Source organism: Danio rerio, chromosome 18 (genome assembly GCF_049306965.1).
Source record: "Danio rerio strain Tuebingen ecotype United States chromosome 18, GRCz12tu, whole genome shotgun sequence".
NCBI lineage: Eukaryota > Metazoa > Chordata > Actinopteri > Cypriniformes > Danionidae > Danio > Danio rerio.
The window spans coordinates 6242501-6261456 of NC_133193.1; the positions used below are offsets into that span (position 1 = coordinate 6242501).

General features: G+C 35.4%; 1 long non-coding RNA gene across 7 annotated transcripts in view; it reads right to left on the minus strand.

Moving 5' to 3' along the window:
- The window catches only part of LOC137488247 (uncharacterized), a 97527-nt gene extending 78842 nt beyond the window's left edge, over positions 1–18685 (minus strand). For 4 of the 7 annotated variants that reach the window (XR_012394250.1, XR_012394252.1, XR_012394248.1 and 1 more), the window contains exon 1: positions 18497–18670. This is a non-coding gene — a long non-coding RNA (uncharacterized lncRNA). Of the gene's footprint in view, positions 1–18496 lie in introns of all 7 variants that reach the window. The other 3 variants (XR_012394247.1, XR_012394251.1, XR_012394246.1) reach the window with 2 other exon arrangements.
- Between the last annotated feature and the right edge of the window lie 271 nt (positions 18686–18956).

Genomic DNA, 18956 nt, shown 5'->3' on the forward strand with positions numbered 1-18956 from the left:
TCAGTCCATTAGGGTGGACTGAAATCAGCGCTTTAAGGTGGAGCTTTCAGTCCTTTGGGGGGGAACTATTAGTGCTTTAGGGCAAGGCTATCAGTCCTTTGGGATAAAGCAATTAGTCTATTAGGGCGGAGCTATCAGTCTATTAGAGTGGAGCTATTAGTTCTTCAGGGCGGAGCACTCAGTGCTTTAGGGTGGAGCTTTCAGTCCATTAGGGTGAAGCTATCAGTTCTTTAGGGCGGAGCATTCAGTTCTTCAGGGTGAAACAATCAGTCCTTTAGAGCAGAGCTATCAGTCCATTAGGGCGGAGCTATCAGTCCTTTAGGGCAAGGCTATTAGTCCTTTAGGGTGGAGCAATCAGTCCTTTAGAGTGGAGCTTTCAGTCCTTTAGGGCGGAGCTATCAGTCGATTAGGGTGGAGCTATCAGTCCTTTAGGGGGCGAGGCTTTTCAGTCAGTTCTTTAGGGCAAAACCATCATTATTTTAGGGTGGGGCTTAGGGAGGGGTCACTTAGTGAGGGGTTTTCAGTCCTTTAGGGTAAAGCTATCAGTCCTTCAGGGCGGAGCTATTAGTCTTTTAAGGGTGAAGCTAACTGTCATTTAGGGTTGGGCAATCATTACTTTAGGGGGAGGCCATAAGTCATGTACGGTCTAGCAATCAGGCCTTTAGGGCAGGGCTAACAGTCCATTAGGGTGGAGCTATCAGTCCTTTTGGGTTAGGCTATCTTTCATTTAGGGCAGGGCTATCAGTTATATTTAGGCTGGGGCTATTAGTTTTTTAGGGTGGAGCTATCAGTCTTTTGGATGAGGATATCAGTCCTTTAAGTAGGGGTTATCAGTCATGTATTACTCATTATCAGTCCTTTATGATGGATCTATCAGTCTTTAGGGTGGGGCTAATAGTGATTTAGGGTGGGGCTATCTGTAATTTGTGGTGGGGTGGGGCATTCAGTCATTTAGTGCGAGGTTATCAGTCCTTTAGGGTGGATCTATCAGTCCTTTAGGCAGGGTCTAGTCTCTGATCTGCTTTTATCCATCTGTCAATCTTTTTCATTTTGTTAGCAACACCCATCTTCCAACAATCCAATAGGTGCACAAAGGCAGAAATTATCCACTGACTCCTTTTTTCTCGTTTCAGGTCTGTATTAAGTGAATCTATATCATGGTCGAGAAGAAAAAGGACAATCTTAACTTCCATTTCATGAATACTTTTAAAATGATGTGAATATAAAAAACTAGGAGTTAGAGAAGAGTTCCTGAAAAGGCAGATCTGGTGAGTCTGGAAACAGATGGCTTTGCTCTTTTCACAGTTTCAGGGGTCAAAGACCAGCAAAGTTGAGGGTCTTCTACTCATTCATCAGTAAAGCTGCTGAACAGATTGTGCTGCGCTGACCTCTGCAACCTTTACCATGAGTAGCATCTAATTTTTTTTTTTTTTTTTTGCCGTGAGAGTCTTTGAAACGGGGCTTTGAGAAATTACTGGCTCTATTCTGAGAAAACTGGAAATGAGCATTCAAGCACACGACAGGAGAGGCCATACGGTTTAATTTCTAATAGGCATGAAAAAAAAAACTTTGCATTAAATGGCAGACTGTCATTTGCAGAAATGGGTTTGAATCTTGATAGAATTGAGTCTGGATATTAGGGCTGCACGATTCTGGCAAAAATGTGAATCACGATTTTATTTTTACTTAAAATCAAGATCATGATTTTCTCACGATTGTGTAAATGTAAAATAAAGGTTAATATGATTAGCCTATTATTATTGTTAATTTTCAAACATATGGTAAAACAACATTAGGACTATGTGTAGGTCTACTGTTGCTTAAAATGCTAAATTTTGTATAGTCATTATCGTGGCCTTGAACAGACTTTCAATATGTCCTGTTTGCTAATTCACTGTTAAATGATGACATCAGAATACAACTATTCATTCATTCATTCATTTTCTTGTCGGCTTAGTCCCTTTATTAATCCGGGGTTGCCACAGCGGAATGAACCGCCAACTTATCCAGCAAGTTTTTAAGCAGCGGATGCCCCTCCAGCCGCAACCCATCTCTGGGAAACATCCACACTTACATTCACACACACACTCATACACTACGGTTAATTTAGCCTACCCAATTCACTTGTACCGCATGTCTTTGGACTGTGGGAGAAACCGGAGCACCAGGAGGAAACATGCAAACTCCACACAGAAACGCCAACTGAGCCAAGGTTCGAACCAGCGACCCAGCGACATTTTTGCTGTGAGGCAACATCGCTACCTACTGCGCCACTGCCTCGCCTACAACTATTCATTATTATAAAATTGAATTATTATGTTTAAGACATGTGCTTGTCATCTGTTGTTGAGAACATTATTGGATCATTTGTTCTCACTGGTAAAATTAGAATTTTGTCATTATCAAATTCCTTCTTGTATTATATTCAACATTACATATAGGCTAGAGTTGTTATACTGACACAGTAAACATTTATTTTTATGCACAACACGTTGTGTTTGCTGTAAAAGAAAAAAAACATATCAAATGCTTGTCATAATCATAACTTTAAAATGCCAATGATCATTTAAATGATGTGCAAACAGGTTTCACTTTCACTTCCGTGTGCGGCTGCAGTCACTGTGAGAAAAAAACATTTACATGCAAATCAAACCTCCCGCACGGCCCTCAATCAATTGCTCTGTGCAACAAACTGAACGTTATTTACAACTTCATTACCTGTTATTCACAGCCAATGCTGGTTGTTCACTAAAATAGGCGTCATGCGTGCACGCGAGCGTTCTCCGAAGTACACACAAGATAAATATAAAAACAAACAAACATACAAATCTATATTTTTTTGAATGAAAGTGTGAGTAATGCCAGAAACACTTTCAACATGCTTAGTGTTACAAGTTGACCATATAGTATTAAGACTGACAGAATTTGTTGAATAAGCTCTAAAGTTTCATTTAAAACTGAATCGAGTTTCTAATGAAGGTCGTGTTCTCATATTGTTCGACTAAGCCTCGATTTTTTTAAAGCACTCTGTCGTCATTATCTGACATAATCCCATTGAAACATCGACAGTGTAGCGAGTGTAAAGGGAAGAAATGGTATTGTGCAGAATCTGTTCTGATACTCTTTCAAACATGTTCAAAGAGAGCTTTAACTGTGCCGTTCAGCAAGGGATATGCAGTCCCAGAGTGCATTGTGTCGAGTCTATCTCTGGTTAACTCACTTTAAACCACCGTCTGTGATGCTGAGAGTCAGTCTAGTCAATTAAGATTAAATATAGTCCTCCTAAGTTACTGACTATTCAAGTAAATTAATACTTAAGAGTTTCAATTCATGTTTATCTAGATAGCGCTTTTATAATGTAAATTGTGTCAAAGCAGCTTAGTTTCTAATCTGATATTTATTACAGTGCTTAATACTGTAATTTTCTGGATTGTTACTAAAGAAGAAATATGCATTTTCTTAGCTCATTAAGATTAAGGGGTGCGTACCAACAAACTGGCAACATCCCGCTCTCCCTCGTGAAGCTAATACAGAAGTAGCTGAAACTGCAATTTATCAAAATTCCACTAACTCCGCTGGCTCCATCACAGTGCAAATTTCTGTCGAGCCCACTGTTAAAATGGCCAACTTTACAGCAGAAAAAAAGATGTTTACAGCCTGGTACAAAGAATAATTTGGATTTATATAACTAATATTACACTTCATGACTGCTGTGAAGGGGGAATTTTTTTATAACTATAAAAAAAAAATAATAATAATATATATATATATATATATATATATATATATATATATATATATATATATATATATATATATATATATATATATAGTTATAAATATATAACTATACATAGTTCATCCATTTCATTTAAATTAAGTTATATTAAATTTGCATAATTAAGGGCGTGGTCACTTGAGTGACAGCTAGGTCTCGATGGTCACCATCACTTCACCTCAGCTGATTCCAGCTGATTAGCCGCTGAACTCAGCATATACATCATATTTTTGTTTAGTTTTATATGGCTTTACACATTCTGATGCCTTTTGGAATTATTTCTTGCAATTATCAGATAATTTGGCATTCAGTGCACACTTAATTGTGCTCACAAACCATTCAGGTGTTCTCCATTTCCCAGGTGAGTGAAATTATATACTTATATAAAATATCTATTAGGGATGTCCTGATCAGGTTTTTTTGCCCTCAAATCTTTGTCCGAGTCATTTGATTTTGAATATCTACCGATACCGAAACCTGATCTTATACTTCTACATTAAAAAAAATAAATAAAGAGCGAACAAACAGATCCAGGATGTTCCTAATTCTTTTATTTATTTCACCTTATTTTAACATTCAACAACTCTGTTAACAGCACTCCTGTAAGGTAGCTTGAACAATCAAGTGATATTAATCAAGCAAAATACCATAATCACGTAATAAACAACATAAATTCTTCACTTTAGTGCAACAGTAAATATAAAAAAGTAACCTAAAAACAACCTCAACTTAAAATACCCGGCAGGCAATCCCAAGTTCACGTATGTTACATTATGTTTCTCTCAAAGAAAAGCCCGTCTGAGCAAAATGCCAGTAGGCATATGTGAAGATAATCATGGGAAGATAATTGCGTTCAAGGTATACTGCAGTTTGGAAAAGTCAAGGTTTTAAAACCATTAAAAATGTCTGTAATACTGTTCCTGAGGTATGAGTAATATTTTTTTATTTACTTGATTGTATTTACTTCAATTGTATTTGAAACAGTTGAAGAAGCAGCAAATGAATGATTCATTTAAAATATTTAGCCTGACATGTTTAGCTACTGTACCAAAATAATTTAAATGATTCCCCAAATTAAAATATTTTGGCAAAAAGGTTTCGTTTTTTACCCAGACATTTAAAAGAATATACTTTAGAGCAGTAATCTCTAACCGTGATACTGTGAAATCGCAATATTTAAATCCAAGGTTATCAGAATCTTATACCAGCCCATGCCTATTCATTACTACCCACCTCTGCGATTGACCACGCCTAAATGTAGCTTCATTTTCTCTTTTCAGAAACCTACGGCTATGGGTCACGTCACGGATACTACGTCCATATCTTTTATAGTCTATGGTACTAACTGATTTGACATTGCAATGTCCTTTTTTTTTAGGAGAATAACCAGTCATTTTAGTTCATTTTTACAAGAGATTACAAACTTCTGAAAGAATCATGCACCAAGGGAGCATTTTAAGAAAGCAAGTCTTTTCCATTTTCTCTGAATGTTCTATGCGTGCACGCAGATCGCCAGTGATTTCTCAGAAATCTTTAATAAATTAGCTTGGTTATCGTTGCAGCACTTTTTGACATTTTGTCTCCCACAGCAGGTCACCCAACCTCAAATACTGTATGTTTTAATTAAAGACGCCTCTTCTGGCCTCATCCTGCCCTCTTCTCCTGCAAAAGCAGACTTTGTGAGAGGACAGAGGAGCATCGGTGAGCGTTATCTCATCTGAAGACAGAAGATACACAAACCAGCGCTCACTGTAACTCATGAAATATACATCAGCAGCTCTCCTTCTCCTCCAATCCAGCCCTGTTTAATTCAAAAGCTTTCGTCGCAGGTGGAATACATATTTCAAAACGACTTCTAAACCACTCGTATCTCAAGATTGATTTTTTTTTTTTTTTTTGCTATTCCCATAACTGTGTTAAGTGGTATGATTATGCTGCTCTTCTATTTCTCTCTCTAGTGTTTTGACACTGACACAACACTGAATAAAACCGGATTCTGAAGAAGAGAAATCCAAGATACATAAATCTGAATCTCCAGCCTAAAACCTGGAGGTAAAATATGAGTAAATTAGCAGTTTTCCATATTTAGTGGTTCATATATCTATTTTTTCCCCTGTTTATTTATGCTTTTAAATTGCATTATGGGAGCTTGATCTTTTTTCGAACATTTATTGAAAATAGTGGTGTAACAGGTCACAAATCTCACGGTTCAGATCACATAATGTTTTTTTTCGTCACGGATTGGACCATTTTTCAGATCAGAAAAAAAGAGGAGGAGACAAATATAATTTGCTTTCTATTCATTACAAAAACAGAACTGCAAGAAACTAGGGTTGCACAGTTTACCAGTACTTCAGTTGCACTGCGATACTATGGCTTCAAAATACTGGCAGTACCCCTTCAGTTTGTTAACGATATATCGACCTTAACGGTTCTACAATAGTTAATGTTGCATGTGGAAAAGTCATTAATGCTCACACATTTGTGCCGACAAATAGTAAGTAGACCACTTTATTTTTATTTAATTTTATTTGCATTAATTTTATTTGCATTAAGGCTGCAAACTGTAGAATTTGTGCCGTTTATGGTATTGCAGGTTTTCTTTTGCTTCAAACACTCATCTGAATCAGTTCATTTAGTTCCTGAGATTATGATTTCGCTATGACTACCGCACCACACTCTCTTAAAAAGAACAACTCACTAATAGGCATGCAACAATACCATTATTTTTGATCCGATATCGATACCAAAATTCAGAGTATCGAACGATACAGATCCGATCCCGAAAATGTGCCTTTTTTTAATAACATAATACAGTTTCTATAGTTCTGGTGATGAACTCAAAAAATATATCTTCATTAGTAAAAATAACCAACACAATCTCACGGCAATTCGTAACTTTTTCATTTAGTGGCTAATTCGTACAAATTCGTACGATCTAATTCGTACATTTTAGTACGATTTGCATATCCCCCAATGACGGTTGTGTTTAGGGGTGGGGTTAGGTGCCACGCCTCCTTTTTAAAATCGTACATTTTCTTACGACTGAACTCGTACAAATTCATACGAATTAGCCACTAAACTGCCAAAATGTAAAATACTTACGTTTTCTCGTGAGATCAGGCTGAAATAACAAACCTAGGCCTACTGTATGACAGACTACACAATCTAACTAAAAACATGATGCTTGCTGTAAACTAGGCTACATTATTTAAGCATTCTTTATGACATTGATATGATCTGTTGTAGTCCAGCTTATGTTTCCTTTTTTAATATTAAGATTTTCTTTAAAATCTGTAATAGGCTACCACTATTGACCCTAATCGTAGGTAAAATAATTTACCAGCAATTTAGCAAAGCCTGATGATTTCTGGCAGGTTCGAAGCAGACTCAACTTAACCGTCTAAAGCCAGTTTTACTTAATAATCCGTCGCCTAAACTCGCCACGAGTGAGACAGAGAAACTGAAAGCATGTCTGAACAATAATTTTTTGTCTGAAAAATGATCTTTTTGAAACGAATTTCATTTGGTGTAAATTGTTGTTTGTCTTAAAATAATTTTGTTGTTCAGTTATCTACAAAATAAACAAGAATATTTTAAGTGAAGTAGGGTTGGGCGATGTTGACCAATTTTGCATCACGATGGACGGTAGCATCGTCGTCGCAGGGTGGGTTGGGGGGGGGATACTGGGTCATTGTTAAATATCAATTAATTCATAATGAATTTATTAATTGTAGCCTACCGTTTTCACTACCTGACCCCCATAGTCTTTGCTTTTACCCATAGCCAAACCATAAAAGTTACACGCAAATAACCACCTGTCAATCACTTTTTTTTTTTCCGCTTGACTCTGGCATGAATAGGCAGTGATCTGTGTCGTTATAATGGCTTTTCCCACAGCTGGTGGAGGAGACTTTGTTTGGAGTTCATTGTAATTTGTGTTGTGATTGATGATAACTTCCTTATTTTATTATTATTATTATTATTATGAGGAAATAATAACAAGATGCTAGTGCTCGACTGTTTTGGTCGCATATGCGCCCGAAATTTTATTTATGCAACCTTAAAATATATTTGGAAGCATTTGGGCAATTGCATGCATTTTCACTGTTTTCACTTCAAAAATCCTCTTCGTGCGTGAATTTAGGAAACATTTATGCAGAATCCATCTTTGCACCTAAAAACGGCAAACGCAGCACTCAGGGACAGATAAATAGTTGTTATGTGAACTTGATGAAGTAAAAAAAAAAGCCATGCAATGCTTGCCCCACCTTAGTTCTCTTCTTATTGGTCCACTGCTCTAGAACTAAACGCAAATGATTGGTTAATATCAGCTGTCAATCACTCAGTCAATGCCGTCTACCTTTGGTGACAGGAGCTACAACCGTGAAAATGTGAAGCGCTAAAGATGAGAGAATGAAAATAACACTGACAGATTTTGTTTTAGAAAACACCTAAAGTTACTAATAATGGCACATCTTATTATTATAATTTCTTTCTCAATTAATGTATTTTTGCTGGTCAGTTATCTACAAAATGAACGAAAAAAAAAAACTTTTAACATTTAAGGTGAAGTGAGGTGCGTCAAAAGCCTCTATTTTTCTATTCTATTCTTCTATTTTTTTTAAAGTGTTAAACAAAAGTGAAATATTATTATGCATTAAATTATTCCAAACTAAAATGCCACTAAAAGTGTTGAATCTTCAACATCAAAAGTCGACAGAGCAGATTTCAACAGCCCATAATGCAATTCTCAACCGTAAATAAACAGAATTCTGGAAGATTAATATAATTTAATTAGAGTCTAAAATTCTGACATGTGATTGCACAATTTTAGATCAACAATCATTAAATAAACCTTAACATAAAACATATTAAAATGCAGTCTGGACATTTAAAGTCTAATCAAAAGCACTTTATTACAAATTAATGCAACAGTATTTCAAAAGAGTAGTGAAATATTACATCATCTTCGTGTGATTTTCAAGAAGGTCAGAACGTCTGAAGCATGACCGGTCAAAATTATTATTTTAGACATACTTCTCATGCTAGGTTAATAATTTATCAACCATATTTAATATAGCACTTGCAACAAAAACATGGGAATTGTGTCTCTAATGCTTTAAATTGGCAAGGAGGAAAAAGTGATGCTCGGTAATTACAGCAGAAGACGAACCTCACATCTTCATTAAAACCTCTTCATTAATTTATTTCCCTGCGATGTGTTTGTTTGCTGTCTTTAGTCGTCCATTCATTTATTTGACCGAATGGCTTCACATTAATAGAGTGTAATGAGATCTGGAGACATGAAGATGTGTGTCTGATTCCCAGTGTCAGTCATGCTTCACAGGACCCGACATGCTAATATTGTCAATGTCAAATGTGTGTGTCAGGCGCACATCTGTCACTTCACCCATCATGCATTTCACTACATGTAAAAGCCTATTAGTTACTTTAAAAGTTAAATTCAATTCAATTCAATTCAGCTTTATTTGTATAGCGCTTTTACAATGTAGATTGTGTCAAAGCAGCTTCACATAAATGGTCGTAGTAACTGGATCAGGGTAGTTCAGGTTTTAGTGGGGAAGCGATCATAAAAGGTGGGTGACAATGCGGGGAACCCTTCACAAACTGAGGAGCGATCACAAACTAGGGAGCGATCACAAACTGAGGAGCGGGAAAGGGGGCAGGGTGTGGAGCGACTAAGCGGGGAAGCCTTCACAAACTGAGGAGCGATTACAAACTAGGGAGCGATCACAAACTGAGGAGCCATCACAAACTAGGGAGCGATCACAAACTAGGGAGCGATCACAAACTGAGAAGCGATCACAAACTAGGGAGCGATCACAAACTGAGGATCGATCACAAACTGAGGAGCGATCACAAACTGAGAAGCGATCACAAACTAGGGAGCGATCACAAACTGAGGATCGATCACAAACTGAGGAGCGGGGAAGGGGGCAGGGTGTGGAGCGACTACGAGGGGAAGCCTTTACAAACTGAGGAGCGATCACAAACTAGGGAGTGATCACAAATTGAGGAGCGATCACAAACTAGGGAGCGATCACAAACTGAGAAGCGATCACAAAATAGGGAGCGATCACAAACTGAGGATCGATCACAAACTGAGGAGCGGGAAAGGGGGCAGGGTGTGGAGCGACTACGCGGGGAAGCCTTCACAAACTGAGGAGCGATCACAAACTAGGGAGCGATCACAAACTGAGGAGCGATCACAAACTAGGGAGCGATCACAAACAGGAGCGATCACAAACTGAGGAGCGGGAAAGAGGGCGGGTTGTGGATCGACTACGCGGGGAAGCCTTCACAAACTGAGGAGTGATCATAAACCGAAAGCGGCGAGAGCGTCAAAGTAGCCATAAGTCATTCATTTTCAAGAAAAACCGGTGGCGAGGAACAGCGCAGCGCATCTTCTCCTGTGTGGGCGTCAAAGAGAGTTGAAATCAAGTCAACTTTATGGTATGAGCTATGACGCGGTTCGGCGGCAAGCAATCAGAATGAAGTAGTCCACCACTTGAGAGGAGTTCAGAGAACACCGACCTGTGAACTTTGGTTCCGACCACAGTTGTTCCCAAGAGTTTGATTATTGCGGTTGCCGGATTTTCAATTATTGAAAATAATCGACGTGCGGCCCCCTAATCACGCGGGGCCCCCCTGCAGTGCGTGCCCTGCGGGCCCGTCCGCTACGCCACTGCTCTTGATTTTTGATTCTGAGATTGGTCAGTCACAACATACCCAGAAAACAACAGCTGAAACAGCCAATGTACAATGGCATTATAGCAGCAAGATGTTCCTGGAGCTCTTTAGAGGTGGTCTGCTGTTTGTAAATGACCACTCTAACCATTCTTTGACTTTGCCTTTCAGATATTTTTCTTGTTCTAGCACATCTTTCCTTCACAAGTAAATTTACTTATCAAACTGTGCGTTGGTTTAAAAGTTATCTGACTAGTAGGAGGCAATGTGTATTTTATAATGGAAGTTATTCGGAGGTGAAAGAGTTGCAATGTGGTGTGCCTCAAGGAAGTTGTTTAGGACCATTGTTATTTTCTATTTTTACCAATGATCTTCCTCTGGTTTTAAAGCAAGCAAGGGCAGTTATGTACGCAGATGATACAACATTATATTTACCAGCGCCATCGATAGAAAAATTATCTGCTGATTTAGATGAGGAGTTACAATTAGTGGTAAAGTGGGTACAGAATAATAAGATGATTTTAAATTTAACAAAAACCAAAAGTATTGTGTTTGGATCAAACTTTCAATTTAAATGTAAACCACAGTTAAATGGTCGAGTGCATCAAGTAAAGACTTAGATAAATTACAGTTAGTCCAGAATAGAGCGGCACAACTCATTTTACACTGCAATAGAAGAGTTAATATTATGAAAATGCATAAAACTTTAGGTTGGTTATTGGTGAAGGATAGGGTAATTGTTTCTCTGCTGTGTTTTATAAGAAATATTTCTGTGTTAAAAGTTCCAAGTGTATTGTACAGTCAACTTTTGTATAGTAATGTTAGTCATCATTTTAACACCAGGCATGCATTAAAAGGAAATTGTTTGCTTCCCATTTCAAAAACTAATGCAAAGCAACGTACCGTGATGTATAGAGGAATGAAAATATGGAATGAATTGCCATCAGACATTACATGCTTTGTAACAAGTAAAAGGAGGTTTAAAAAATCATTTAAAAAATATTTAATGGAACAATATTAAGTGGATTGTTGATTTAGATGTTATGTATGAATTTTGTATTTTAATGTTTTATTAGTCTTTGTTGTTGTGTATTAATGTAATTTTGTGTTATGTTCGATGGACCCCAGGAAGAATAGCCACTACCTTGGTAGTGGCTAATGGGGATCCTGATAAATAAATAAATAAATACACAAGAACTGTTCCTGTGGCCTTCCATTTACTTACTATATTTCTGACTGTGGAGATAGAGACTTTAAACCTTTGTGAAACCTTTTTGCATCCTTCTTCTAATTCATGTTGGTGAATTATCCTAGTTTTTAGGTAATTAGGAAGTTCTTTTGAGGTTCCCATGTTGTTACTTTCTGTTTCGCAATAAGAAGCATTACTAACAATCAGCTATCTTAAATATCCTTTTTCATGATTGTTTGTAGCTGTGTTAGGATTGTTAAGGTTAACTGAGTCACGCAAATCATTTTGTGTTGTAATCATTTAGCATTAAGTGACTATTGTTTTGAAATCCACACAAAAGAGAGGGTGCCCAAACTTTTGCATAGCCTATTTTTCAATTTTAGTTTAATGTTAAACAATACTGCTATACTATACGTATCTCTGTCTGGAAAACATGACATTATTTAGTTTTCTCTAACCGAATGGCATCTCACTGCGATCTTCTCTTGTAAAGAAAGAGCACATTATTATGCGGCCTCAGAAGGGTGCCCAAATTTTTGCATGAGACTGTAGCCCCACACTGAATCTGTGCACACAGAAATCCAAAGGTTTTAAGCCAATCATTGAGTCTATTTATCTACTTGTGCAAATGTGTGTACATTTATATTTATTTAGTTTTTAAATACATTTCAGTAATATTTTGGCTAATGTAAAAATGTTCATATGATTTATTTACAATATAAATTGTTATAAGGCTGCACAATATATCGTTTCAGCATCAATATCACAATGTGTGCATCCGCAATAGTCACATCGCAAGATATGAATGATGTTGAGTTCACTTTGCTTTTAAATATACAAAACAATAAAGCATGCACTGCTTGTTTAACTTTTATCTTTGCTTCATTGCGTTCATCTATTATTGTAGTTTATTACATTTTATGTATTATTCACTGGCCTGCAGAATCATCTGAAATCAATCAAAATTAACACATTTGATAACACGTTAGGGAGCAATTATCACTATTAACTAGGTGCTTATTAACATGCATGTTATTGAGATATTGGCTGCTTAGTTCTTATCTACAGTGCTCAGCATATATAAGTACACCCCTCGCAAATCTATCTTAATTCATATTTTCTTTAAGAGGAAGCTATACAATATTATATTTGTGCATATACATTAGATTAGTCACAGGGCTGATAGTGGAAAAAATTCCTGAGCCTGAACTTTTTTTCCTTGCCCCTGAGGTGAGTAGGGGTGGGGGTACTATGTGTGCAACGCACTTTTAACACATAACTTGTGGGCCCCTGGGCCCAAATATATTAACAGCCTATGTGTAACCCTGATCATCATTATTGTCAAGTGGCTCTTTTTAGACACATGCCAGTAATGTCAGTGACACATGCCAGTGTCAGTGATCTTGTGACATGTGCCAGTAGGTGTCAGTATAAGCACGTTATAAGCACCTTAATCTTATAAGTCTCTTTGCTTTAATATTTAAAAATCATTAGACAAATGACACCTGTTATCTTACATGCATATATGTTATGAGTTTTCAACATGCATTTTATTATAACTTTTTAAAGGATATTATTTAAAATACCTTAAAATGAAAATAAGTTAAATAATAAAATAAATGAATGAATTAAAAACATAGAGAAGTCCATATTGTAGGGAACAAAGGAACTGCCAGGATGCAATAATATACAGTACAACAGATAAGTGTAACCCCTCCCGTACATAAGCATGCCACAATAAATTTGACTGACATGTTCTGTCAAATGACTATATTACGTACGGAAGTATGACTACGAATACATAAAATAAATGCGTTTAAATCAAAAGAGTAGCTCAGCAAATAAACTAACTTGCGACGCGATAAATTAGGTTAAAAGTCGCGTAATGATTAAATATGGTTTTGCCACCGGAAGTGTCACTACACTCAGTGGCATGTGCCAGTGTCATCTGTACGTCAGATGTCGTGTCACTCCATGTTAAAACTGCTACTGTGAAACCGCGTTCAAGCGCACACAATAAGCTAAAACTCGCCCCAAGCACCGGCAAAAACAAATAACCATGAAAGTGTCGAGGAAAGAGTAAGGATCATATCATAATTATTTATTAATAAACTTATTCTGAGTCGCAAAGATCCTGACTGGCAATCTCCTCTTGGACTCGCCTTTAGAGAGAAATTCATCTTTACGGATTACATGAAGGAGTTTTTTTGTTTTCGATTTGTTTTATTTCGTTAAGTAATAATTTAAAGTTTTCTATAAATATATTTATTATGTCTGTGAGGCATATACATTTTGCTTCATTTTGTTAAGCGCTCCTGTTCAAAAACCTGACGACAGAAAGCGCATAATTTTGGTTTTCTTTATTTTATAAAAACGCTGTAACGTTTTTTGATGTATTACTCGTACTTTGTGAGCTAAAATGACGGATAACTTTAAATTGCTCCCACTGAAAAAATGCAAGTGATTGCTCTGGCGCCGCGATGTCCTGCAAGCTTTTTATAAGCAAACTATGCGCCTAATAGCACACATTCTTTAACGTTTAAGCTACCATTGTTTTATACTTGAACTGTTTTATATCTTTTATTTTAGGCAAGTCGTGATGATCTGAGAAGGCAAACTGATCAAACAGACAATGATGGTCTTCCGCTGGGCGCTGTTCGTTAAAAAAAAAAAAAATTATTTTTAACGAATAAAAAATGCTCCAAACGTTTTTCTAAATAAGCTGAAAAAAAAACGAAACTAAATATAAACACTTTGCCATTAGGCTACATACAAAACTGAACTATTTCATAGCTGAAACACTAAGTTGTTTAAGGAGAAGGGGGAAATATATTTTTGTCCCGTCTATTGCTTCACCGTTATTTCGAGAATAAACCCAGCGTAAATATGCAGATGTCATTCCCAAAACATATCAGCGTATATGTGCCGAAAACGAAAGTTTCATACAAATTCTGAATGGATTATAGCCTGGAAAGTGCAAAGCACGCTCCTCTTATTATCACTAAAAAGCGTCACTAATCTTAGTTCATAGAGATCTCACAAAGATCCGTTATAATTTATAAAGCTTTCTAAATTACACAATTAATCTTTTATTTACATGGCGTCTACACTCAAAAGATGATTCACGAGCACACAAAATGGCACTTAATAAAAACCAATCCGGCGCTTTCAGCAGTGAGTGAATTCTGTGAATCTAGAGAAATGACAGATCAATATACGTCAACCTGATTTTTTTTTTCCCCGCAGCCACAGTACGCCGGAAATCCGGCGTGGTGCCGGAACGCTATCACCCCTGTAGTCAGTACTGACGCCAAATCTTATTTAATAAAATAATTTACGATAACAGTTCAAAAACTAGTACAAATATATTAAATAAAAATAAAATATTAAATGTTAAATAAAAATTAAATATAAATACACATATAAAAAAATTAAAATGTTAAATACACATTTTAAAAAAGAGGAAAAATCAAGAAAAGCAAAAAAAAAGTAAACTTTAGTTGAAATTTGCAATATTTTGCTTGAATTTAATTGTATTATCTTTAAATTTCTAAATATGTTTGGGGACTAAAAATTTATTTTAATAAATATATCTGTTTATTAAATCTGTTTTGTTTAAATACATCAAAATACATTGAATGAGAAATGGATCCAAATATTTTTTTTCAAAATGAGATGTTCTCAATTATACTGAGAGCTATACATATTCTGCATGATCTTATTCTTTTTCCCTAATGCAATACCTAAACTACCTTAATATATAATAATAAGGAGCAAATTAGGAGTTTACTGATGCAAAAGTCATATTATTTGCTAGTGAGAATTGAACCTTAAAGTAAAATGCGACTATAGATTCTTTTCAAATAGTGTTATTCAATCATTTGGTGAAATTATCGCAGAAAAATAAAATATCGCTATGTCCAATTTATGTCCAATATCGCAATTTATGTCCAATATCACAACTTCCAATTATTTAGTAATATTTTCTGTCTTTAAGTAGATTATATGAGACTTGCTTTGTTTAGCAAATATGTGTATGTAACTGGATTTGCATTGTAAACATTAAATGGAAGTTAAAAAGGTATTATTTTTAATTTCATTTATTAGGCTTTTAGTTACAATACTCCCAAAATCATTCCGCATAAATCCACAGATATTTTTTACAAAATTCTACACAGAAATAGCAATACATGTCAGCAGATTCCATCTTGCACTGCTTAAACGGATACTTTAAAATAATTATTTATGACCGTCAGTAAATAAATTCACATCAATATTTATATGCTTGTCTGTTGTGCCACTGTTTGGCGCCATCTTGTGACTGAATAATACATCAGTAATGGAGCTGCGTAATTCAGCCATTTTGGTTTCTGTCAGCTTTGCCCTTAATAAAAGAATTAATAAACTCAGCTCAGAGCAAAGTTTTGTGTCTAATTTTTACATTTTGTGTCAAGTAGATATGTAATAAAGGGGATAAAGTACATCCAGGTGGTTGTTTTTGCAGAATAATGTTCTTCAGTCTTACACAACAATGCTTTGTTTCACATCGGGCTGGTGATAAGCCTGTCAGGCTTTATTCTGCGATAACAACCACCTGGATGTACTTTATCCCTTACTAATCACCCATTAATCTGTGCAGTTGCCATTTCTGTTTACTCTCTAACTTGCAGCAGCTGGAGATTTACAATGTCTGAGCCTGAAAACTACACTAATCTTCTGATTTTGGATGAACCATTGAAAGTAAGAAACTGTGGGTGAATTTCACTTTTAAGTAAATGTGCTGAATGTCACTATATGTGCCCTTATTTCAAAATACCCACTCAATTTAATATATAAATAAGTATATATGTTACATTCTTCAGGAAACAAAACAACAACCGTTTCAGATCAACACATTCAAAACAATTGTGGTTTTGTTTTTTGAAGAATTTTAACAATCATTAAAATTTAAATATTTAAATGAGTGCGGTTAACAACTTCTTTAAATTAGCTACCTAAAAGATCAATCTAAGGTTGCAGGCAGAGAATTAAGCATCAAGAGCACAAGAGCAAACCATACTAATTAGTCTACTGAACTATATATTTAGGCAAAATATATTTAAAACCCGAGTTTATCAACAAGGGTCATTTCTATATGGGACATTTCACCAGAAATGTACATTTTCACTTATAAAAAATGTGACGGCCTAATCTTTAAGCTTGCCGTCCTCAAAAAATCATATAAAAACATGCATAAAATCATACAATTTGATGATAAAACGCATCCTTGATCACTGTCAGCTTCTCCTCCATCAAATGATATCACCTCCGAGCCATAGCCATAGGTGTATTGCACCAATTTTATGTTAAATCTAATGCAAATGCGACAGGACTAGGCATGTGCCGGTATAAGATTCTAACAATATGATAACCTTGGATAAAAATATCACGATTTCATGGTATTACAGTTTTGTGATTACCGCTTTAAAATAAGTTTTTTTTTTTTATGTCTGGGTAAAAAATAATAGCATTTTTCCCCACTGAACACAATACGTTTTATTAAGAGAAACATTTATAATATTTTGGAGCAGTAAACATGTCAGGCTAAATAATCATTGACTTCTGCTTTTGTTTTAAAAACTGATTTTTTTACCATTTAAAACAGCATCTTTTGATATGTTTTCAGCTGGAGATACTGTTGTCCTAAAAAAACTAACTAACTAAATAAATAAATAAATAAACATAAATAAAAAAGCTTACACAAACAGTACCTTAGGAACGGTATCGCAGAAAATTTTGGCGGTTTTAACAAATGAACTTTTCTAAAATGCGGTATACCTTGAAAACGGTTATCGTCCCACGCCTAGACAGAACTGATAGAAACATGATGACAATTGTAGATGTATCTGTATTATATATTTGTAGTATTTATTTTGCAAAATGTATTTATATTCTCATGTTTTTAATCAATTGATGTGATTGATAACAACTTAAACTTGTTATTTCAATAAGTTTTTTCTTTAAATAACAGTTTTTAGCATGACAAGACTATTAAAGCTCTAGCTTCAGTTGTGCTAAGGACAAGGACAATAACAGGATTTGCAAATTTGTTTTTAATTAAAAAAAATATATGTAATAAATCTGAACCAAATGAATGACATTCCGTTATAGAACAACTCACAGAAATCAACAATAAGTCCATTTAAAAAAGTGTTAAATACTTTTTATTTACTGTATTTATTTATTTTTTATTTCAGGGACAGATAATGTACATTTCTGGTAGAATGTCCCATATTTTTTCCATGTCCAAAACATTTTTTAATACATATTTCCAAATATCTTTTTTTTATGTTATTGATAACATGCTGTACGACTAATATGGCTAAAGTTAACATTATCTTCTGTACTTTCCCTGGCCTGAAAATGCTCAGTCACCATCAGCAAAATTCATAAACACACATAAGAACAGATATTGAGGTAAAGTTGGCTTTATATTTGCACATTTGTTCATTTAACGGTCTCTACAATGTTTACCACACTACTTTGAACATTAGGTCTGAAATCGCATTAAAGTTTGACTTCAAAACAACATAAGCACCAGTTAATTGACTGTGAACAATGTTATATTTTGATAGTCACTGGCTGCTAATATGATTGTTTAAAATTTCAAAATAATATTATATTGAAATTATATTATTAAGGAAAAAGTCAGTGTGTAATATAAAACCAACTTTACTTCAAGAAAACAAAGTAGTGACGTTAGGGCTAGCTCATGCTAATCACAAGTTCAATCAACTTTAACGTTACTCCACAACAGCTACATGAAAGTCTCTACTGACCGTTCAGAAACATCCAGCTTCAGTCTAGAAGTTGTAAACTCTTCCTCTCCACCATTGTCTCAGGTTTGACCATGAAAAGCTTTAATCCATTACTTGTTTTTCTGACATTTTAGCTTCAAAATATCAGCTTGTTTTGAGCATCAGAATAGGTGCGTATAGGCTCCGCCCTCTTCTGGAAAGCAGCAGCTCATTTGCATTTAAAGGAACATGCACATATTTGTATTTTGGTATCTAAATATGAGCAAATTAGATTTTTTAAAAATATATTTTTTAATTCTGTGGGATATTTTGAGCTGAAGTGAGCTGACATGTTCAGATGAGATTTGTTTGACATCTTACAGTAAATAATCATCATTTACTCACCCTTTACTTGCTTCAAACTTTTATGAGTTTCTTTGTTCTGTTGAAAACAAAAGAAGATATTTCGAAGAATGTTGGTAGCTGGCACCAACTGTCTTTC